The sequence below is a fragment of the Anabas testudineus genome, chromosome 24 (assembly GCF_900324465.2).
Source record: "Anabas testudineus chromosome 24, fAnaTes1.2, whole genome shotgun sequence".
Lineage (NCBI taxonomy): Eukaryota > Metazoa > Chordata > Actinopteri > Anabantiformes > Anabantidae > Anabas > Anabas testudineus.
Window position 1 is genome coordinate 8,649,394 of NC_046632.1, and position 6,000 is coordinate 8,655,393.

Consider the following 6,000-nt stretch of genomic DNA (forward strand, 5'->3'; position numbering starts at 1 on the left):
GTTAAATGTGTAAAAGGGGCACAGGGATAACTTGGCAGAATAAGAATTCAATCAGCGAATGCCACCAAAAAATAAGCAGCAAAGGTGAGTGTCAGCTTACCCAGACAATAAAGGCATAAGCATTGAGAAAGACAGCAGCATCTTTTTCAAAATATCTCCATAGCTTGCAGCGATGGTATTATGGACATTCATTGTGAAGACATTAGCTATCCTGGTAAACAAACAGCAGCCATTTGCAATTACTCTTTTCATGTGAAAGTGTTGTGAATTATCCAGCTCTATCGGCTCAGTCAAAGGTTAACCGCATATTTGTGGGGAAAAAAGTTTTTTTTGCTGTAGTGAACAGAATATTAAAACACAAGTTATCGTTGTCTTTCCTCATTCGCATTAAACCAGCTACAGCTCGTTGTCATAAGAGGTGATAGAGATATTTATAATAAGTTGTATCACAGTGGTCAGCGCTCTTTTGTTCCATACTCTCTTGCTGATGTTTCTTTAACTTAGTTTTTTACAAAGAACCTTTTTTTTTTTTAAATCTTCTGTAAAGATGAAATGAAATGAAAACTTTATGCATCAATCAATACATTCTCTCTCATTCTGTACATTAGTTTCTTGCCAGACAGATCCTCCTTTTTTTTCCAGTATTATATTTTTTCTTTCATGTTGTCTTATCTCTGAAGACCTGGCTGAATGTTAAACTGCTCTTAGAACAAACATAACCATGAAGGCCTACTGAAAAATTCTGACTTGTGTTTTTTTTTTTTTTTTTGTCTGTTCTCCGCAATAACATTTGCTCATTCTGTGGTCTCTGCCAGTGGGCTCCACTTCACACACAAACTGTCATGTGCAATGAAAGCATGAGATGAATGCTGTGGCACTGTTTTCAGTTCACCTATCAGGTTGGTTCATACAAATTCTTTATGCAAGCCCAAGGTGGATCCTTGACAGTATTTTTTTTTTTCTACACATACCTCATAAATATGTTTACACCATGCACATGTTAGAATTTGTATGAGCCTGGCTGCATCTGTCATGTTCTGTACCTTGCTTTGTGCCTGTTTGTTTAGCTTTTGCTTTACCTGTATGAGATTAGATGCATCTGGTTGAATTTCAGTACAGGGACGCTTTTGTCTCCCAGCGACTCTTTCCTTCCTTCTCAACACGCTGCGTGTTTTCTATCACCCTCCGTCGCTCGTTCCTACTTCTTTCAGCCTCCTATTTTCTTCTCTCTGTGATATTTCCTTGCTGTGCGTTGCCTGTCATTTGTTTTGCTGTTGTGCTGTCAGTTCAGTCAGTCTGTGGCCTATGCTACTATATGCATATGTAATTTCATTACTGATGCTCCCCAATGACAGCAAGTTCAGCTCTATATGGCCCTCTGCTTCTTTCTAATATCCCTGGAGATCGTGTCTAATATGTTGCTGTGAATCTGTAGTGATGCAGAATGCCTGAGTGTGCCAGTACAGATGATATGCTGGTATGTTGTGAATGTATAATGTCCATGTACATGTATGTAAGATGCATAAGGTAAAATTTGGTGCAAATTTTCTTTCCTGATCTTTTCACGAGGAATTAGGTGTCTCATAGTGCATAGTGTCTCTTGGATTGTTAGTGCTTTAGCATTTAGGTCAAACCACTGCTGTGACTAACTGCATCAGATCTGCTAGCATGGATGAAATATTCAGGTTTTGACAATCATATGTGTCCATGAAACCAAGGCTTGCGGGTTGTGGAACATTACAGACAAGCACAGAGAGGCTGAAAGAGAACTGGCACATGGATAAAAATGGCCCTCAGTGAGGGACAGTCCTAATCTCTCCATAAACAGACAGGTCGTCACTCGTCAGACAGCCAAGGCAAAAGGTGAAATTAAACTTGAAAGTTATACTTGTTGGCACCGTCTATTTGCATTTAAATGTATTTGACCTCCTCAGCAGCAAGGCCCTGCTTCGTCAGACGGGTTGGCAGTAATTACGCGAAGTTACAAGTATCTGTTTCGCCTTTTCCTTTCATTCCCAGGTCACCCGTGTGTGGTGAAGAGGACTCGCTTTAAGAGTCTGTCATTTAAAAAAGGCAAATTACAGACTACCCTGATGAGCAGAACATCCTTAACATGCATGCACACTGGCACACCGAAACCAAGCTCAACAGTATTGCTTAAAGTAAGTAGGTCTTTCTGGTTAGTAATTTTACTGACATACAGTGTATCCTCTCATGCCTCACAACAGCATTCCCAGAAATAAATGAATAAATACCTAAAACGTCCTGGATCTCACCTGTCTATCTAATATATAACTCTGTCCAAGGTTCATTTGGTTTGTCCTGGTGCTTTTTTCCCTTTTAACCATTTAATTTAGGACAAACAAGAGTAGTTTATTAACAGGGAGGGGTGTTCTGGTACCAAACAAATATACAAAGCCCTGAAGCACCAACAGTAACTGATTTAAGATATTATTGGAGTTGCCCAACTCCAGGCATTTGTTCTTACTATGTCTGTAAATAAGTCCCATGTACATGTACACATGTATATGTTGAATCATTATTCCAGATTTCTAGCCGTACTTATGTATGTCACACAGATCTTTGTGTGTGTGTACTGTAAAAATGTGTGCGTTTCAGGACTACTCATAGATATGCAGACAAGGATATACAAAACAAATTTTTAGCCTGGTATTAAACTTGCCCCAACACAGGTTGTTAATTCATAATAACTTCTCTCCAAACTGATATTAACCCTAATCAGTGATTGGGATTACACGCTTTCTATGACTTGTCAGCTGGGATCCATGAGGTTATTATAGATCTCAGGTATTTCATTACCATCAGCTCCTGTATTAAATACAGTTTCATCACTGACCACCCTGCGCCAGCTTGGCTTATTTTAGTCCCGAATTAATACTGTTTTCACATTAGTCATACACCAGCTAATGATACAGACCGTGTATTAATAGTTTTTTTCATTAGCCTTGATGCAGCCAGTGTCTCAGCTCATTTCATCATTTCTTCCTCAGTGTTTTGTTGTCATTACAACTCTACCAGCTAATGACTTAGTCACCTTTGACCATGCATTTGCATTCACTTCCCAATTTTCTGACAGTATAACCTGTTGGAAATGTCATGCTTACTTGTGCGGATTAGCATGCCTTTCATTGTTGCTTTTAATTTATCACCTTTAGCTTCACCGACTTGTTATTTTTGGAACCTTTGTCTTGCCACGCCATTGCCTTGATCTCTTTTATTAAACTGTGACCCATTTTGTTTGGGTTAGAGGGGTTTCAATCAAAACTCAATTATAGTGACATTCCCAGGCACACACACGCAACACAAGGAAAATCCTCTGGTCTATAGTTATTGGATTCGTTGCCCTAAACTGTACAGAGTATCATCAACTGTAAAAATATTTTTCATTATATCATATAATTGACTAGAATCTGTTGGGCTGTCTGCACATTGCCCCTCACCTGAGGATTGTCACTTCATTTGGTGGGTTTTTCTGTGGGCGTTCATGTGTATATACTCTATGTGCATGTCTGATGTGAGTGTGTGTGCTCGCAAACAGCAGCGCAGCAAAGATAGCAGATCCTCCCATTTCCTCATGTAAATAGAAGCTTGGTTTCTTTCATGAAGGCTTTCTGAAAGCTTAAGGATCAAGGGCTGATATGCCTCTGATTTTGCACTCAGACACACACAAGCACAGGTACCTCCTCGTGATCAGAGCATGGCAAAGCTTTTAACTTGGGCTGTATAGGAAGGGCATTCAGTTGGTCACAGTTGTTTCTCACACAAGCGATCACACACATGCAAGACACATTGTGTTTTATAGGGCAGGGGATGCTGCAGCTATTGGAAGTAATTATGAGTGAGTGAGCAAAAGGTCCATTCATTTGTTACACACGAAGGAACATCAACAGAGCAGAGCACAGACGCAGGATGAATGGGGTGAAAATGAGGAGGCAGCTCTGTTTGTCCAAGTGACAAACACCAGCCTCATCGATTTTGATTTTTTTTTCATGTTAAAACTGAAATGGGCTTGCATTTGTTCTCCCCCATCTGACAAAGCTGACTGACAGTTCAGAAAAGGCCTTTCAGAAAGAGAACAAACATGGAGCAGGAATGTAAGAGTGCAACAAAGCTTGTGAAGTGGAAACATGTTGGAAAATAGGGATTAAAATAACCATGAATGGTAAAACATAACAACAACAAGAAGAAAAAAAAACTTTTTCATTTTATTTCCACTGTGTGATGAAGAATCGCCCATGAAAAAACATGATAAAAAAACAGAAACAAGAGATCAATAATCTGTGCATGTGATACACAAAAAGTGGAGAACGGGAGGTTGGCGCAATCTCAGGAGGCCTGTGAAAACATCTCCTCTAGAAACAAACAAGACAACAGTGAAATACAAGATGAAGCAAAGACATAACTGCAGTGCATATAGCAGAATCCAATTGACAGCATGAAACAACACAGTGGGATATAACAAAATCCATGAAATGACCAGCAGGCATATAAAAGGTAATTAAAGTAGCTGCAATGTAGAGAAAGCCTGTAAATCCTGGGGGAGGAGTGTGTGGTAATGAAAGTTGTACACTGATTAGCCACTATATTAACACCACCAGGTGGTGTTAATATAGTGGTGGACAGGGTTCAGCATGGGAAAAATGTAATGCTGGCTATGATTAGTGAGTGTCACAATACACAGGGCTTCACGGCTGCAAGTGTAAAGAATGCACAGTGTAGATGCACTATATGAAACAATACTGTTCAATACGTGTTTTACAATGTGATTACAGCATCAAATCATATTTAATCTTTCTGCATACTGTAAAGTGCACACACTCATCACCAGAGCAATTTGACATATGCTACAGCAAAGTAAAGAATGAGGCAGACGGTCGGAAAGGCACGAGGTGCAGGAACCCAACATCATCGGAGAGATTTGGTGTAAAGGAGGAGTAACCGCATGAATGCTGGCTGTTGTCTTACTTTGCCATTTGTAGACGCATTTGTCATGACAAAGCGTTAATATTTGCACGTGTGCTTTCTTTCTTTTTTCTCACTCATGCATATGATCAGTTTGCTGGACAGTAAATCACTCTGCAGTCTGATTTCTGATTTCCTTGTTTTCATTGTCCATATACGCCGGCACCAACATGTGCACACAGCTTTATACGTAGAGGAAATAAACGTGTTTTTTTTATGAATTGCATCTGCTCGATTTGTATTTGATTTACCCCCTGCTGAGAGACCAATCATATATAACAGAGCACTTTAATAAATAAAGGGAAAGACAGTGGAGTGATGGCGATACTAGCTCGGCTATGGTGTGTGTGCTGTGTGAACAGAAGACAGAAAAAAAGGAAAAGGGTCCTGCCTGAGGATATTTGTATGCAGCAGGGCAGGTGTGTGCTCGTGTACATGCTCTTGAACACACCTACACATATATATTAAAATAATATCTTTAACCTCGCTTCATGACTGTGTATTTACTCCAACTGCGTGATGTGAGACTTTGTGTATTGGTTGCTGTAACTTCAAACAAAGAATGCCAGAGAGAGAAAATTAATGGGGGTTGGGGGTGTTAATGGGAAGATAGAGACAGCACTGGATGACAAGATGATGAGGGCGATGTTGAAATGTGGAGAGTATGTAGAGAAGAAAAGAAGATGGAAGATGGAGAGGAAGAAGAAAAAGAAGAGGTTATAGAGGTGGCTGCTATATCCAGGATGATGAAAATTAAAATGAGAATTAGAAAGGCAGCAAGGGCAGAGGCAGAGAGGGTGGGGGGGGGGGACGGTGTCATAAGAATGCCCTCACCTTCCCTCTTCCTGTGTCAAGTAATATTTCTTTCTCTTGCTTTCTCTCCCTCCTCTGCAGTAACAGAAAACCTGCAGCCTGTTTGCTGGTCATGCCCTCAGCGCCTCACGCTCATCCTACTGAAGCATTACATTAACTAAGGGTTGTCTGTGTGCTTGTGTGGGAGCGAGCTCCGAGGGGAGG